This window comes from Taudactylus pleione, unplaced genomic scaffold (assembly GCF_031769625.1).
Source record: "Taudactylus pleione unplaced genomic scaffold, aTauple2 ptg000174l, whole genome shotgun sequence".
NCBI lineage: Eukaryota > Metazoa > Chordata > Amphibia > Anura > Myobatrachidae > Taudactylus > Taudactylus pleione.
The window spans coordinates 5,091,439-5,111,019 of record NW_028284576.1 but is presented as its reverse complement, the minus strand read 5'-3'; the positions used below and the strand labels follow the sequence as shown (position 1 = coordinate 5,111,019).

The window sequence follows — 19,581 nt, the reverse complement described above, 5'->3', positions numbered from 1 at the left end:
AAATTCCAATGAGAAGGTAAGTAAGACAATGTATCTCTGTCCACAATGGAAGTAAGTTTCGGACAGTGCCACCAGATGTGGGACAGTTTCCTCAGCCCCACAAAGTCTCCAACACTATGGTGATAAAGAAGGAAACATTTTATGAAATCATTAAGGTACTAAATACCAACAATAATGGGATTTCACTAAACTTGAGGCTAATGGAAGTTTTTGAGATATTATTTCTAAATGTAATCCAGTCCGCATTCTCCAGATAAGATTTTGCAACCAAAATTTGCTGCAATATATCAAGTGAAGAATAACATTCCAGACCAAAATTCTTCACTGTTTTTATTTTCTTCTGATGCCCCAGAGGAATGCGGAGTGACATATAGTTGTCTTGAAAATTACATGCAAACAATTTGGGGTTGCTTCAAAGAGCTGATCCACCACATTTCCTGTGAGTAACTGACTATAAGCCACACTTATGGTAGCTCCAAACTTGCACCAATTTGTTGTAGCCCCATAATGCTGCATAAAAAAGTGATATTGTGTTACTAGGGGTCAAATTTCAACTGCTGTAACTGGTATTACTAGACATTTGCAAGGTAACTTACCACCTTTTTAAATAATTGAATCCACTTCTCAGAATTAACCCAGTGGATCCCAGTATCTGGTATATATTAATAAATTTTTCTTATTCTTCTGGCTAAAACTCACTGTGAATTTTTAGCTTATTCTCTATATCTTCTTAGAACTGATCACTTGTTTTCAATTTGTAAAGTTCTTTCTAGTATTATCTAACACTAGCTGGAAAGCCATGGATGTAGAGTTAGTAAAGTCATAGCTGTTAATTTCCATGTAAGTTTGTGTATTGAGGTAAAATGAAGACAAATGCATGGTAAATTTTGACTAATACCACAAAATAACAAATACTAAACACGTCCCTGGGTGGTCTTGAGCTACCAACCTTTCGGTTAACAGCCGAACGCGCTAACCAATTGCGCCACAGAGACACGTGAAAGTGCTTTCTAATGGATATTATCAGTAAGGGAAGATGAACCAGCAGAACTGAACTTAAACTGCATAAAAGTTTCTAACTTGGATCATTTCTTACAATATCAAAAATATAATGAGATAAAAGGGAATATGACAGGGAGTTGGGCATTAAAATTCCAATGAGAAGGTAAGTAAGACAATGTATCTCTGTCCACAATGGAAGTAAGTTGGGACAGTGCCACCAGATGTGGGACAGTTTCCTCAGCCCCACAAAGTCTCCAACACAATGGTGATAAATAAGGAAACATTTTATGAAATCATTAAGGTACTAAATACCAACGATAATGGGATTCCACTAAACTTGAGGCTAATGGATGTTTTTGAGATGTTATCTCTAAATGTAATCCAGTCCTCTTGGTGTGAGTGGTGTAAATGCTTTTAACATCAAAGGGGAATTAGCTCAAATGGTAGAGTGCTCGCTTAGCATGCGAGAGGTAGTAGGATCGATGCCCGCATTCTCCAGATAATATTTTGGAACCAAAATTTGCTGCAATATATCAAGTGAAGAATAACATTCCTGACCAAAATTCTTCACTGTTTTTATTTTCTTCTGATGCCCCAGAGGAATGCAGAGTTACATATAGTTGTCTTGAAAATTACATGCAAACAATTTGGGGTTGATTCAAAGAGCTGATACACCACATTTAATGTGAGTAACTGACTATAAGCCACACTTATGGTAGCTCCAAACTTGCACCAATTTGTTGTAGCACCATATGCTGTATAAAAAAGTGATATCGGGTTGCTAGTCGTCCAATTTCAACTGCTGTAACTGGTGTTACTATACTGTTGCAAGGGTAACTGACCCCCTTTGTAAATAATTGAATCAACTTCACAGAATTAACCCAGTGGATCCCAGTATCTGGTATATATTAATAAATTTTTTCTTATTCTTCTGGCTAAAAGTCACTGTGAATTTTTAGCTTATTCTCTATATCTTCTTAGGACTGATCACTTGTTTTCAATTTGTAAAGTTCTTTCTAATATTATCTAACACTAGTTGGAAAGCCATGGATGTAGAGTTAGTAAAGTCATAGCTGTTAATTTCCATGTAAGTTTGTGTATTGAGGTAAAATGAAGACAAATGTCTGGTAAATTTCATCAAAAAAAGAATCCTCCTGCCACAGAATAACAATAACTAAACACGTCCCGAACGCACTAACCAATTGCGCCACAGAGACACGTGAAAGTGCTTTCTAATGGATATTATCAGTAAGGGAAGATGAACCAGCAAAACTGAACTTAAACTGCATAAAAGTTTCTAACTTGGATCATTTCTTACAATATCAAAAATATAATGAGATAAAAGGGAATATGACAGGGAGTTGGGCATTAAAATTCCAATGAGAAGGTAAGTAAGACAATGTATCTCTGTCCACAATGGAAGTAAGTTGGGACAGTGCCACCAGATGTGGGACAGTTTCCTCAGCCCCACAAAGTCTCCAACACAATGGTGATAAATAAGGAAACATTTTATGAAATCATTAAGGTACTAAATACCAACGATAATGGGATTCCACTAAACTTGAGGCTAATGGATGTTTTTGAGATGTTATCTCTAAATGTAATCCAGTCCTCTTGGTGTGAGTGGTGTAAATGCTTTTAACATCAAAGGGGAATTAGCTCAAATGGTAGAGTGCTCGCTTAGCATGCGAGAGGTAGTAGGATCGATGCCCGCATTCTCCAGATAATATTTTGGAACCAAAATTTGCTGCAATATATCAAGTGAAGAATAACATTCCTGACCAAAATTCTTCACTGTTTTTATTTTCTTCTCATGCCCCAGAGGAATGCTGAGTTACATATAGTTGTCTTGAAAATTACATGCAAACAATTTGGGGTTGATTCAAAGAGCTGATACACCACATTTAATGTGAGTAACTGACTATAAGCCACACTTATGGTAGCTCCAAACTTGCACCAATTTGTTGTAGCACCATATGCTGTATAAAAAAGTGATATCGGGTTGCTAGTCGTCCAATTTCAACTGCTGTAACTGGTGTTACTATACTGTTGCAAGGGTAACTGACCCCCTTTGTAAATAATTGAATCAACTTCACAGAATTAACCCAGTGGATCCCAGTATCTGGTATATATTAATACATTTTTTCTTATTCTTCTGGCTAAAAGTCACTGTGAATTTTTAGCTTATTCTCTATATCTTCTTAGGACTGATCACTTGTTTTCAATTTGTAAAGTTCTTTCTATTATTATCTAACACTAGTTGGAAAGCCATGGATGTAGAGTTAGTAAAGTCATAGCTGTTAATTTCCATGTAAGTTTGTGTATTGAGGTAAAATGAAGACAAATGTCTGGTAAATTTCGTCAAAAAAAGACTCCTCCTGCCACAGAATAACAATAGCTAAACACGTCCCGAACGCACTAACCAATTGCGCCACAGAGACACGTGAAAGTGCTTTCTAATGGATATTATAAGTAAGGGAAGATGAACCAGCAAAACTGAACTTAAACTGCATAAAAGTTTCTAACTTGGATCATTTCTTACAATATCAAAAATATAATGAGATAAAAGGGAATATGACAGGGAGTTGGGCATTAAAATTCCAATGAGAAGGTAAGTAAGACAATGTATCTCTGTCCACAATGGAAGTACGTTGGGACAGTGCCACCAGATGTGGGACAGTTTCTTCAGCCCCACAAAGTCTCCAACACAATGGTGATAAAGAAGGAAACATTTTATGAAATCATTAAGGTACTAAATACCAACGATAATGGGATTTCACTAAACTTGAGGCTAATGGATGTTTTTGAGATGTTATCTCTAAATGTAATCCAGTCCTCTTGCTGTGAGTGGTGTAAATACTTTTGACATCAAAGGGGAATTAGCTCAAATGGTAGAGTGCTCGCTTAGCTTGCGAGAGGTAGTGGGATCGATTTCCGCATTCTCCAGATAATATTTTGGAACCAAAATTTGCTGCAATATATCAAGTGAAGAATAACATTCCTGACCAAAATTCTTCACTGTTTTTATTTTCTTCTCATGCCCCAGAGGAATGCAGAGTTACATATAGTTGTCTTGAAAATTACATGCAAACAATTTGGGGTTGATTCAAAGAGCTGATACACCACATTTAATGTGAGTAACTGACTATAAGCCACACTTATGGTAGCTCCAAACTTGCACCAATTTGTTGTAGCACCATATGCTGTATAAAAAAGTGATATCGGGTTGCTAGTCGTCCAATTTCAACTGCTGTAACTGGTGTTACTATACTGTTGCAAGGTTAACTTACCCCCTTTGTAAATAATTGAATCAACTTCTCAGAATTAACCCAGTGGATCCCAGTATCTGGTATATATTAATACATTTTTTCTTATTCTTCTGGCTAAAAGTCACTGTGAATTTTTAGCTTATTCTCTATATCTTCTTAGGACTGATCACTTGTTTTCAATTTGTAAAGTTCTTTCTATTATTATCTAACACTAGTTGGAAAGCCATGGATGTAGAGTTAGTAAAGTCTTAGCTGTTAATTTCCATGTAAGTTTGTGTATTGAGGTAAAATGAAGACAAATGTCTGGTAAATTTCGTCAAATAAAAAATCCTCCTGCCACAGAATAACAAATACTAAACACGTCCCTGTGTGGGCTTGAACCACCAACCTTTCAGTTAACAACCGAACGCGCTAACCAATTGCGCCACAGAGACATGTGAAAGTGTTTTTTAATGGATATTATCAGTAAGCGAAGATGAACCAGCAGAACTGAACTTAAACTGCTTAAAAGTTTCTAACTTGGAACATTTCTTACAAATGGACACTATAATATGAATTTGTGCAAAGTAAGAAATAACAGGATTATACCCTGTAAATTGAGAATTTTGTCAGGGTGTGAAAATAACTTAGTCGTGATGGGGGCGAATCAATCCAGTTATAAAAGGGTTGAAATAGGGGGATTTCAGTTAGTCCAAGGATCCAAGTATATGAGAACTTATTTGCAGTGTTATGAAAAATTCTGGTGATGTATTCACAATGATAGATGTGCCAAATTGTATTTATAATAAAGATAGAGAATGGTGGAACTGAGTTTTTTCAATATAAAGCTATATGGCATTTGGTAGCACTCAAAATATGTGTTATAAATTTGTGGGTATACTTAGGAATATCAGAAATATAATGAGATAAAAGGGAATATGACAGGGAGTTGGGCATTAAAATTCCAATGAGAAGGTAAGTAAGACAATGTATCTCTGTCCACAATGGAAGTAAGTTTCGGACAGTGCCACCAGATGTGGGACAGTTTCCTCAGCCCCACAAAGTCTCCAACACTATGGTGATAAAGAAGGAAACATTTTATGAAATCATTAAGGTACTAAATACCAACGATAATGGGATTTCACTAAACTTGAGGCTAATGGAAGTTTTTGAGATGTTATTTCTAAATGTAATCCAGTCCGCATTCTCCAGATAAGATTTTGCAACCAAAATTTGCTGCAATATATCAAGTCAATAATAACATTCCAGACCAAAATTCTTCACTGTTTTTATTTTCTTCTGATGCCCCAGAGGAATGCGGAGTGACATATAGTTGTCTTGAAAATTACATGCAAACAATTTGGGGTTGCTTCAAAGAGCTTATCCACCACATTTCCTGTGAGTAACTGACTATAAGCCACACTTATGGTAGCTCCAAACTTGCACCAATTTGTTGTAGCCCCATAATGCTGCATAAAAAAGTGATATTGTGTTACTAGGGGTCAAATTTCAACTGCTGTAACTGGTATTACTAGACATTTGCAAGGTAACTTACCCCCTTTTTAAATAATTGAATCCACTTCTCAGAATTAACCCAGTGGATCCCAGTATCTGGTATATATTAATAAATTTTTCTTATTCTTCTGGCTAAAAGTCACTGTGAATTTTTAGCTTATTCTCTATATCTTCTTAGAACTGATCACTTGTTTTCAATTTGTAAAGTTCTTTCTAGTATTATCTAACACTAGCTGGAAAGCCATGGATGTAGAGTTAGTAAAGTTATAGCTGTTAATTTCCATGTAAGTTTGTGTATTGAGGTAAAATGATGACAAATGTCTGGTAAATTTCGTCAAAAAAAGAATCCTCCTGCCACAGAATAACAATAACTAAACACGTCCCGAACGCACTATCCAATTGCGCCACAGAGACACGTGAAAGTGCTTTCTAATGGATATTATCAGTAAGGGAAGATGAACCAGCAAAACTGAACTTAAACTGCATAAAAGTTTCTAACTTGGATCATTTCTTACAATATCAAAAATATAATGAGATAAAAGGGAATATGACAGGGAGTTGGGCATTAAAATTCCAATGAGAAGGTAAGTAAGACAATGTATCTCTGTCCACAATGGAAGTACGTTGGGACAGTGCCACCAGATGTGGGACAGTTTCTTCAGCCCCACAAAGTCTCCAACACAATGGTGATAAAGAAGGAAACATTTTATGAAATCATTAAGGTACTAAATACCAACGATAATGGGATTTCACTAAACTTGAGGCTAATGGATGTTTTTGAGATGTTATCACTAAATGTAATCCAGTCCTCTTGGTGTGAGTGGTGTAAATGCTTTTGACATCAAAGGGGAATTAGCTCAAATGGTAGAGTGCTCGCTTAGCTTGCGAGAGGTAGTGGGATCGATTTCCGCATTCTCCAGATAATATTTTGGAACCAAAATTTGCTGCAATATATCAAGTGAAGAATAACATTCCTGACCAAAATTCTTCACTGTTTTCATTTTCATCTCATGCCCCAGAGGAATGCAGAGTTACATATAGTTGTCTTGAAAATTACATGCAAACAATTTGGGGTTGATTCAAAGAGCTGATACACCACATTTAATGTGAGTAACTGACTATAAGCCACACTTATGGTAGCTCCAAACTTGCACCAATTTGTTGTAGCACCATATGCTGTATAAAAAAGTGATATCGGGTTGCTAGTCGTCCAATTTCAACTGCTGTAACTGGTGTTACTATACTGTTGCAAGGTTAACTTACCCCCTTTGTAAATAATTGAATCAACTTCTCAGAATTAACCCATTGGATCCCAGTATCTGGTATATATTAATACATTTTTTCTTATTCTTCTGGCTAAAAGTCACAGAATTTTTAGCTTATTCTCTATATCTTCTTAGGACTGATCACTTGTTTTCAATTTGTAAAGTTCTTTCTATTATTATCTAACACTAGTTGGAAAGCCATGGATGTAGAGTTAGTAAAGTCTTAGCTGTTAATTTCCATGTAAGTTTGTGTATTGAGGTAAAATGAAGACAAATGTCTGGTAAATTTCGTCAAATAAAAAATCCTCCTGCCACAGAATAACAAATACTAAACACGTCCCTGGGTGGGCTTGAACCACCAACCTTTCAGTTAACAGCCGAACACACTAACCAATTGCGCCACAGAGACACGTGAAAGTGTTTTTTAATGGATATTATCAGTAAGCGAAGATGAACCAGCAGAACTGAACTTAAACTGCTTAAAAGTTTCTAACTTGGAACATTTCTTACAAATGGACACTATAATATGAACTTGTGCAAAGTAAGAAATAACAGGATTATACCCTGTAAATTGAGAATTTTGTCAGGGTGTGAAAATAACTTAGTCGTGATGGGGGCGAATCAATCCAGTTATAAAAGGGTTGAAATAGGGGGATTTCAGTTAGTCCAAGGATCCAAGTATATGAGAACTTATTTGCAGTGTTATGAAAAATTCTGGTGATGTATTCACAATGATAGATGTGCCAAATTGTATTTATAATAAAGATAGAGAATGGTGGAACTGAGTTTTTTCAATATAAAGCTATATGGCATTTGGTAGCACTCAAAATATGTGTTATAAATTTGTGGGTATACTTAGGAATATCAGAAATATAATGAGATAAAAGGGAATATGACAGGGAGTTGGGCATTAAAATTCCAATGAGAAGGTAAGTAAGACAATGTATCTCTGTCCACAATGGAAGTAAGTTTCGGACAGTGCCACCAGATGTGGGACAGTTTCCTCAGCCCCACAAAGTCTCCAACACTATGGTGATAAAGAAGGAAACATTTTATGAAATCATTAAGGTACTAAATACCAACGATAATGGGATTTCACTAAACTTGAGGCTAATGGAAGTTTTTGAGATGTTATTTCTAAATGTAATCCAGTCCGCATTCTCCAGATAAGATTTTGCAACCAAAATTTGCTGCAATATATCAAGTGAATAATAACATTCCAGACCAAAATTCTTCACTGTTTTTATTTTCTTCTGATGCCCCAGAGGAATGCGGAGTGACATATAGTTGTCTTGAAAATTACATGCAAACAATTTGGGGTTGCTTCAAAGAGCTTATCCACCACATTTCCTGTGAGTAACTGACTATAAGCCACACTTATGGTAGCTCCAAACTTGCACCAATTTGTTGTAGCCCCATAATGCTGCATAAAAAAGTGATATTGTGTTACTAGGGGTCAAATTTCAACTGCTGTAACTGGTATTACTAGACATTTGCAAGGTAACTTACCCCCTTTTTAAATAATTGAATCCACTTCTCAGAATTAACCCAGTGGATCCCAGTATCTGGTATATATTAATAAATTTTTCTTATTCTTCTGGCTAAAAGTCACTGTGAATTTTTAGCTTATTCTCTATATCTTCTTAGAACTGATCACTTGTTTTCAATTTGTAAAGTTCTTTCTAGTATTATCTAACACTAGCTGGAAAGCCATGGATGTAGAGTTAGTAAAGTCATAGCTGTTAATTTCCATGTAAGTTTGTGTATTGAGGTAAAATGAAGACAAATGTCTGGTAAATTTCGTCAAAAAAAGAATCCTCCTGCCACAGAATAACAATAACTAAACACGTCCCGAACGCACTAACCAATTGCGCCACAGAGACACGTGAAAGTGCTTTCTAATGGATATTATCAGTAAGGGAAGATGAACCAGCAAAACTGAACTTAAACTGCATAAAAGTTTCTAACTTGGATCATTTCTTACAATATCAAAAATATAATGAGATAAAAGGGAATATGACAGGGAGTTGGGCATTAAAATTCCAATGAGAAGGTAAGTAAGACAATGTATCTCTGTCCACAATGGAAGTACGTTGGGACAGTGCCACCAGATGTGGGACAGTTTCTTCAGCCCCACAAAGTCTCCAACACAATGGTGATAAAGAAGGAAACATTTTATGAAATCATTAAGGTACTAAATACCAACGATAATGGGATTTCACTAAACTTGAGGCTAATGGATGTTTTTGAGATGTTATCTCTAAATGTAATCCAGTCCTCTTGGTGTGAGTGGTGTAAATGCTTTTGACATCAAAGGGGAATTAGCTCAAATGGTAGAGTGCTCGCTTAGCTTGCGAGAGGTAGTGGGATCGATTTCCGCATTCTCCAGATAATATTTTGGAACCAAAATTTGCTGCAATATATCAAGTGAAGAATAACATTCCTGACCAAAATTCTTCACTGTTTTCATTTTCATCTCATGCCCCAGAGGAATGCAGAGTTACATATAGTTGTCTTGAAAATTACATGCAAACAATTTGGGGTTGATTCAAAGAGCTGATACACCACATTTAATGTGAGTAACTGACTATAAGCCACACTTATGGTAGCTCCAAACTTGCACCAATTTGTTGTAGCACCATATGCTGTATAAAAAAGTGATATCGGGTTGCTAGTCGTCCAATTTCAACTGCTGTAACTGGTGTTACTATACTGTTGCAAGGTTAACTTACCCCCTTTGTAAATAATTGAATCAACTTCTCAGAATTAACCCATTGGATCCCAGTATCTGGTATATATTAATACATTTATTCTTATTCTTCTGGCTAAAAGTCACTGAATTTTTAGCTTATTCTCTATATCTTCTTAGGACTGATCACTTGTTTTCAATTTGTAAAGTTCTTTCTATTATTATCTAACACTAGTTGGAAAGCCATGGATGTAGAGTTAGTAAAGTCTTAGCTGTTAATTTCCATGTAAGTTTGTGTATTGAGGTAAAATGAAGACAAATGTCTGGTAAATTTCGTCAAATAAAAAATCCTCCTGCCACAGAATAACAAATACTAAACACGTCCCTGGGTGGGCTTGAACCACCAACCTTTCAGTTAACAGCCGAGCACGCTAACCAATTGCGCCACAGAGACACGTGAAAGTGTTTTTTAATGGATATTATCAGTAAGCGAAGATGAACCAGCAGAACTGAACTTAAACTGCTTAAAAGTTTCTAACTTGGAACATTTCTTACAAATGGACACTATAATATGAACTTGTGCAAAGTAAGAAATAACAGGATTATACCCTGTAAATTGAGAATTTTGTCAGGGTGTGAAAATAACTTAGTCGTGATGGGGGCGAATCAATCCAGTTATAAAAGGGTTGAAATAGGGGGATTTCAGTTAGTCCAAGGATCCAAGTATATGAGAACTTATTTGCAGTGTTATGAAAAATTCTGGTGATGTATTCACAATGATAGATGTGCCAAATTGTATTTATAATAAAGATAGAGAATGGTGGAACTGAGATTTTTCAATATAAAGCTATATGGCATTTGGTAGCACTCAAAATATGTGTTATAAATTTGTGGGTATACTTAGGAATATCAGAAATATAATGAGATAAAAGGGAATATGACAGGGAGTTGGGCATTAAAATTCCAATGAGAAGGTAAGTAAGACAATGTATCTCTGTCCACAATGGAAGTAAGTTTCGGACAGTGCCACCAGATGTGGGACAGTTTCCTCAGCCCCACAAAGTCTCCAACACTATGGTGATAAAGAAGGAAACATTTTATGAAATCATTAAGGTACTAAATACCAACGATAATGGGATTTCACTAAACTTGAGGCTAATGGAAGTTTTTGAGATGTTATTTCTAAATGTAATCCAGTCCGCATTCTCCAGATAAGATTTTACAACCAAAATTTGCTGCAATATATCAAGTGAAGAATAACATTCCAGACCAAAATTCTTCACTGTTTTTATTTTCTTCTGATGCCCCAGAGGAATGCGGAGTGACATATAGTTGTCTTGAAAATTACATGCAAACAATTTGGGGTTGCTTCAAAGAGCTGATCCACCACATTTCCTGTGAGTAACTGACTATAAGCCACACTTATGGTAGCTCCAAACTTGCACCAATTTGTTGTAGCCCCATAATGCTGCATAAAAAAGTGATATTGTGTTACTAGGGGTCAAATTTCAACTGCTGTAACTGGTATTACTAGACATTTGCAAGGTAACTTACCCCCTTTTTAAATAATTGAATCCACTTCTCAGAATTAACCCAGTGGATCCCAGTATCTGGTATATATTAATAAATTTTTCTTATTCTTCTGGCTAAAAGTCACTGTGAATTTTTAGCTTATTCTCTATATCTTCTTAGAACTGATCACTTGTTTTCAATTTGTAAAGTTCTTTCTAGTATTATCTAACACTAGCTGGAAAGCCATGGATGTAGAGTTAGTAAAGTCATAGCTGTTAATTTCCATGTAAGTTTGTGTATTGAGGTAAAATGAAGACAAATGCCTGGTAAATTTTGTCTAATACCACAAAATAACAAATACTAAACACGTCCCTGGGTGGTCTTGAACTACCAACCTTTCGGTTAACAGCCGAACGCGCTAACCAATTGCGCCACAGAGACACGTGAAAGTGCTTTCTAATGGATATTATCAGTAAGGGAAGATGAACCAGCAGAACTGAACTTAAACTGCATAAAAGTTTCTAACTTGGATCATTTCTTACAATATCAAAAATATAATGAGATAAAAGGGAATATGACAGGGAGTTGGGCATTAAAATTCCAATGAGAAGGTAAGTAAGACAATGTATCTCTGTCCACAATGGAAGTAAGTTGGGACAGTGCCACCAGATGTGGGACAGTTTCCTCAGCCCCACAAAGTCTCCAACACAATGGTGATAAATAAGGAAACATTTTATGAAATCATTAAGGTACTAAATACCAACGATAATGGGATTCCACTAAACTTGAGGCTAATGGATGTTTTTGAGATGTTATCTCTAAATGTAATCCAGTCCTCTTGGTGTGAGTATTGTAAATTCTTTTAACATCAAAGGGGAATTAGCTCAAATGGTAGAGTGCTCGCTTAGCATGCGAGAGGTAGTGGGATCGATTTCCGCATTCTCCAGATAATATTTTGGAACCAAAATTTGCTGCAATATATCAAGTGAAGAATAACATTCCTGACCAAAATTCTTCACTGTTTTCATTTTCTTCTCATGCCCCAGAGGAATGCAGAGTTACATATAGTTGTCTTGAAAATTACATGCAAACAATTTGGGGTTGATTCAAAGAGCTGATACACCACATTTAATGTGAGTAACTGACTATAAGCCACACTTATGGTAGCTCCAAACTTGCACCAATTTGTTGTAGCACCATATGCTGTATAAAAAAGTGATATCGGGTTGCTAGTCGTCCAATTTCAACTGCTGTAACTGGTGTTACTATACTGTTGCAAGGGTAACTGACCCCCTTTGTAAATAATTGAATCAACTTCACAGAATTAACCCAGTGGATCCCAGTATCTGGTATATATTAATACATTTTTTCTTATTCTTCTGGCTAAAAGTCACTGTGAATTTTTAGCTTATTCTCTATATCTTCTTAGGACTGATCACTTGTTTTCAATTTGTAAAGTTCTTTCTATTATTATCTAACACTAGTTGGAAAGCCATGGATGTAGAGTTAGTAAAGTCATAGCTGTTAATTTCCATGTAAGTTTGTGTATTGAGGTAAAATGAAGACAAATGTCTGGTAAATTTCGTCAAAAAAAGACTCCTCCTGCCACAGAATAACAATAACTAAACACGTCCCGAACGTACTAACCAATTGCGCCACAGAGACACGTGAAAGTGCTTTCTAATGGATATTATCAGTAAGGGAAGATGAACCAGCAAAACTGAACTTAAACTGCATAAAAGTTTCTAACTTGGATCATTTCTTACAATATCAAAAATATAATGAGATAAAAGGGAATATGACAGGGAGTTGGGCATTAAAATTCCAATGAGAAGGTAAGTAAGACAATGTATCTCTGTCCACAATGGAAGTACGTTGGGACAGTGCCACCAGATGTGGGACAGTTTCTTCAGCCCCACAAAGTCTCCAACACAATGGTGATAAAGAAGGAAACATTTTATGAAATCATTAAGGTACTAAATACCAATGATAATGGGATTTCACTAAACTTGAGGCTAATGGATGTTTTTGAGATGTTATCTCTAAATGTAATCCAGTCCTCTTGGTGTGAGTGGTGTAAATGCTTTTGACATCAAAGGGGAATTAGCTCAAATGGTAGAGTGCTCGCTTAGCTTGCGAGAGGTAGTGGGATCGATTTCCGCATTCTCCAGATAATATTTTGGAACCAAAATTTGCTGCAATATATCAAGTGAAGAATAACATTCAAGACCAAAATTCTTCACTGTTTTTATTTTCTTCTCATGCCCCAGAGGAATGCAGAGTTACATATAGTTGTCTTGAAAATTACATGCAAACAATTTGGGGTTGATTCAAAGAGCTGATACACCACATTTAATGTGAGTAACTGACTATAAGCCACACTTATGGTAGCTCCAAACTTGCACCAATTTGTTGTAGCACCATATGCTGTATAAAAAAGTGATATCGGGTTGCTAGTCGTCCAATTTCAACTGCTGTAACTGGTGTTACTATACTGTTGCAAGTTTAACTTACTCCCTTTGTAAATAATTGAATCAACTTCTCAGAATTAACCCAGTGGATCCCAGTATCTGGTATATATTAATACATTTTTTCTTATTCTTCTGGCTAAAAGTCACTGTGAATTTTTAGCTTATTCTCTATATCTTCTTAGGACTGATCACTTGTTTTCAATTTGTAAAGTTCTTTCTATTATTATCTAACACTAGTTGGAAAGCCATGGATGTAGAGTTAGTAAAGTCTTAGCTGTTAATTTCCATGTAAGTTTGTGTATTGAGGTAAAATGAAGACAAATGTCTGGTAAATTTCGTCAAATAAAAAATCCTCCTGCCACAGAATAACAAATACTAAACACGTCCCTGTGTGGGCTTGAACCACCAACCTTTCAGTTAACAGCCGAACGCGCTAACCAATTGCGCCACAGAGACACGTGAAAGTGTTTTTTAATGGATATTATCAGTAAGCGAAGATGAACCAGCAGAACTGAACTTAAACTGCTTAAAAGTTTCTAACTTGGAACATTTCTTACAAATGGACACTATAATATGAACTTGTGCAAAGTAAGAAATAACAGGATTATACCCTGTAAATTGAGAATTTTGTCAGGGTGTGAAAATAACTTAGTCGTGATGGGGGCGAATCAATCCAGTTATAAAAGGGTTGAAATAGGGGGATTTCAGTTAGTCCAAGGATCCAAGTATATGAGAACTTATTTGCAGTGTTATGAAAAATTCTGGTGATGTATTCACAATGATAGATGTGCCAAATTGTATTTATAATAAAGATAGAGAATGCTGGAACTGAGTTTTTTCAATATAAAGCTATATGGCATTTGATAGCACTCAAAATATGTGTTATAAATTTGTGGGTATACTTAGGAATATCAGAAATATAATGAGATAAAAGGGAATATGACAGGGAGTTGGGCATTAAAATTCCAATGAGAAGGTAAGTAAGACAATGTATCTCTGTCCACAATGGAAGTAAGTTTCGGACAGTGCCACCAGATGTGGGACAGTTTCCTCAGCCCCACAAAGTCTCCAACACTATGGTGATAAAGAAGGAAACATTTTATGAAATCATTAAGGTACTAAATACCAACGATAATGGGATTTCACTAAACTTGAGGCTAATGGAAGTTTTTGAGATGTTATTTCTAAATGTAATCCAGTCCGCATTCTCCAGATAAGATTTTGCAACCAAAATTTGCTGCAATATATCAAGTGAATAATAACATTCCAGACCAAAATTCTTCACTGTTTTTATTTTCTTCTGATGCCCCAGAGGAATGCGGAGTGACATATAGTTGTCTTGAAAATTACATGCAAACAATTTGGGGTTGCTTCAAAGAGCTGATCCACCACATTTCCTGTGAGTAACTGACTATAAGCCACACTTATGGTAGCTCCAAACTTGCACCAATTTGTTGTAGCCCCATAATGCTGCATAAAAAAGTGATATTGTGTTACTAGGGGTCAAATTTCAACTGCTGTAACTGGTATTACTAGACATTTGCAAGGTAACTTACCCCCTTTTTAAATAATTGAATCCACTTCTCAGAATTAACCCAGTGGATCCCAGTATCTGGTATATATTAATAAATTTTTCTTATTCTTCTGGCTAAAAGTCACTGTGAATTTTTAGCTTATTCTCTATATCTTCTTAGAACTGATCACTTGTTTTCAATTTGTAAAGTTCTTTCTAGTATTATCTAACACTAGCTGGAAAGCCATGGATGTAGAGTTAGTAAAGTCATAGCTGTTAATTTCCATGTAAGTTTGTGTATTGAGGTAAAATGAAGACAAATGTCTGGTAAATTTCGTCAAAAAAAGAATCCTCCTGCCACAGAATAACAATAACTAAACACGTCCCGAACGCACTAACCAATTGCGCCACAGAGACACGTGAAAGTGCTTTCTAATGGATATTATCAGTAAGGGAAGATAAACCAGCAAAACTGAACTTAAACTGCATAAATGTTTCTAACTTGGATCATTTCTTACAATATCAAAAATATAATGAGATAAAAGGGAATATGACAGGGAGTTGGGCATTAAAATTCCAATGAGAAGGTAAGTAAGACAATGTATCTCTGTCCACAATGGAAGTACGTTGGGACAGTGCCACCAGATGTGGGACAGTTTCTTCAGCCCCACAAAGTCTCCAACACAATGGTGATAAAGAAGGAAACATTTTATGAAATCATTAAGGTACTAAATACCAACGATAATGGGATTTCACTAAACTTGAGGCTAATGGATGTTTTTGAGATGTTATCTCTAAATGTAATCCAGTCCTCTTGGTGTGAGTGGTGTAAATGCTTTCGACATCAAAGGGGAATTAGCTCAAATGGTAGAGTGCTCGCTTAGCTTGCGAGAGGTAGTGGGATCGATTTCCGCATTCTCCAGATAATATTTTGGAACCAAAATTTGCTGCAATATATCAAGTGAAGAATAACATTCCTGACCAAAATTCTTCACTGTTTTCATTTTCTTCTCATGACCCAGAGGAATGCAGAGTTACATATAGTTGTCTTGAAAATTACATGCAAACAATTTGGGGTTGATTCAAAGAGCTGATACACCACATTTAATGTGAGTAACTGACTATAAGACACACTTATGGTAGCTCCAAACTTGCACCAATTTGTTGTAGCACCATATGCTGTATAAAAAAGTGATATCGGGTTGCTAGTCGTCCAATTTCAACTGCTGTAACTGGTGTTACTATACTGTTGCAAGGTTAACTTACCCCCTTTGTAAATAATTGAATCAACTTCTCAGAATTAACCCAGTGGATCCCAGTATCTGGTATATATTAATACATTTTTTCTTATTCTTCTGGCTAAAAGTCACTGTGAATTTTTAGCTTATTCTCTATATCTTCTTAGGACTGATCACTTGTTTTCAATTTGTAAAGTTCTTTCTATTATTATCTAACACTAGTTGGAAAGCCATGGATGTAGAGTTAGTAAAGTCATAGCTGTTAATTTCCATGTAAGTTTGTGTATTGAGGTAAAATGAAGACAAATGTCTGGTAAATTTCGTCAAATAAAGAATCCTCCTGCCACAGAATAAAAAATACTAAACACGTCCCTGTGTGGGCTTGAACCACCAACCTTTCAGTTAACAGCCGAACGCGCTAACCAATTGCGCCACAGAGACACATGAAAGTGTTTTTTAATGGATATTATCAGTAAGCGAAGATGAACCAGCAGAACTGAACTTAATCTGATTAAAAGTTTCTAACTTGGATCATTTCTTACAAATGGACACTATAATATGAACTTGTGTCAAGTAAGAAATAACAGGATTATACCCTGTAAATTGAGAATTTTGTCAGGGTGTGAAAATAACTTAGTCGTGATGGGGGCGAATCAATCCAGTTATAAAAGGGTTGAAATAGGGGGATTTCAGTTAGTCCAAGGATCCAAGTATATGAGAACTTATTTGCAGTGTTATGAAAAATTCTGGTGATGTATTCACAATGATAGATGTGCCAAATTGTATTTATAATAAAGATAGAGAATGGTGGAACTGAGTTTTTTCAATATATAGCTATATGGCATTTGGTAGCACTCAAAATATGTGTTATAAATTTGTGGGTATACTTAGGAATATCAGAAATATAATGAGATAAAAGGGAATATGACAGGGAGTTGGGCATTAAAATTCCAATGAGAAGGTAAGTAAGACAATGTATCTCTGTCCACAATGGAAGTAAGTTTCGGACAGTGCCACCAGATGTGGGACAGTTTCCTCAGCCCCACAAAGTTTCCAACACTATGGTGATAAAGAAGGAAACATTTTATGAAATCATTAAGGTACTAAATACCAACGATAATGGGATTTCACTAAACTTGAGGCTAATGGAAGTTTTTGAGATGTTATTTCTAAATGTAATCCAGTCCGCATTCTCCAGATAAGATTTTGCAACCAAAATTTGCTGCAATATATCAAGTGAAGAATAACATTCCAGACCAAAATTCTTCACTGTTTTTATTTTCTTCTGATGCCCCAGAGGAATGCGGAGTAACATATAGTTGTCTTGAAAATTACATGCAAACAATTTGGGGTTGCTTCAAAGAGCTGATCCACCACATTTCCTGTGAGTAACTGACTATAAGCCACACTTATGGTAGCTCCAAACTTGCACCAATTTGTTGTAGCCCCATATTGCTGCATAAAAAAGTGATATTGTGTTACTAGGGGTCAAATTTCAACTGCTGTAACTGGTATTACTAGACATTTGCAAGGTAACTTACCCCCTTTTTAAATAATTGAATCCACTTCTCAGAATTAACCCAGTGGATCCCAGTATCTGGTATATATTAATAAATTTTTCTTATTCTTCTGGCTAAAAGTCACTGTGAATTTTTAGCTTATTCTCTATATCTTCTTAGAACTGATCACTTGTTTTCATTTTGTAAAGTTCTTTCTAGTATTATCTAACACTAGCTGGAAAGCCATGGATGTAGAGTTAGTAAAGTCATAGCTGTTAATTTCCATGTAAGTTTGTGTATTGAGGTAAAATGAAGACAAATGCCTGGTAAATTTTGTCTAATACCACAAAATAACAAATACTAAACACGTCCCTGGGTGGTCTTGAACTACCAACCTTTCGGTTAACAGGCGAACGCGCTAACCAATTGCGCCACAGAGACACGTGAAAGTGCTTTCTAATGGATATTATCAGTAAGGGAAGATGAACCAGCAGAACTGAACTTAAACTGCATAAAAGTTTCTAACTTGGATCATTTCTTACAATATCAAAAATATAATGAGATAAAAGGGAATATGACAGGGAGTTGGGCATTAAAATTCCAATGAGAAGGTAAGTAAGACAATGTATCTCTGTCCACAATGGAAGTAAGTTGGGACAGTGCCACCAGATGTGGGACAGATTCCTCAGCCCCACAAAGTCTCCAACACAATGGTGATAAATAAGGAAACATTTTATGAAATCATTAAGGTACTAAATACCAACGATAATGGGATTCCACTAAACTTGAGGCTAATGGATGTTTTTGAGATGTTATCTCTAAATGTAATCCAGTCCTCTTGGTGTGAGTGGTGTAAATACTTTTAACATCAAAGGGGAATTAGCTCAAATGGTAGAGTGCTCGCTTAGCATGCGAGAGGTAGTGGGATCGATGCCCGCATTCTCCAGATAATATTTTGGAACCAAAATTTGCTGCAATATATCAAGTGAAGAATAACATTCCTGACCAAAATTCTTCACTGTTTTTATTTTCTTCTGATGCCCCAGAGGAATGCAGAGTTACATATAGTTGTCTTGAAAATTACATGCAAACAATTTGGGGTTGATTCAAAGAGCTGATACACCACATTTAATGTGAGTAACTGACTATAAGCCACACTTATGGTAGCTCCAAACTTGCACCAATTTGTTGTAGCACCATATGCTGTATAAAAAAGTGATATCGGGTTGCTAGTCATCCAATTTCAACTGCTGTAACTGGTGTTACTATACTGTTGCAAGGTTAACTTACCCCCTTTGTAAATAATTGAATCAACTTCTCAAAATTAACCCAGTGGATCCCAGTATCTGGTATATATTAATACATTTATTCTTATTCATCTGGCTAAAAGTCACTGTGAATTTTTAGCTTATTCTCTATATCTTCTTAGGACTGATCACTTGTTTTCAATTCGTAAAGTTCTTTCTATTATTATCTAACACTAGTTGGAAAGCCATGGATGTAGAGTTAGTAAAGTCATAGCTGTTAATTTCCATGTAAGTTTGTGTATTGAGGTAAAATGAAGACAAATGTCTGGTAAATTTCGTCAAAAAAAGAATCCTCCTGCCACAGAATAACAAACACTAAACA

The 19,581-nt window shown here is 35.8% G+C and overlaps 1 non-coding gene across 1 annotated transcript; it reads right to left on the bottom strand.

The window, feature by feature from the left end:
• Window positions 1-11,598: 11,598 nt before the first annotated feature.
• TRNAN-GUU (transfer RNA asparagine (anticodon GUU)) lies at window positions 11,599-11,672 on the bottom strand. The gene has a single exon. It is a non-coding gene; the product is annotated as a tRNA-Asn (tRNA).
• Between the last annotated feature and the right edge of the window lie 7,909 nt (window positions 11,673-19,581).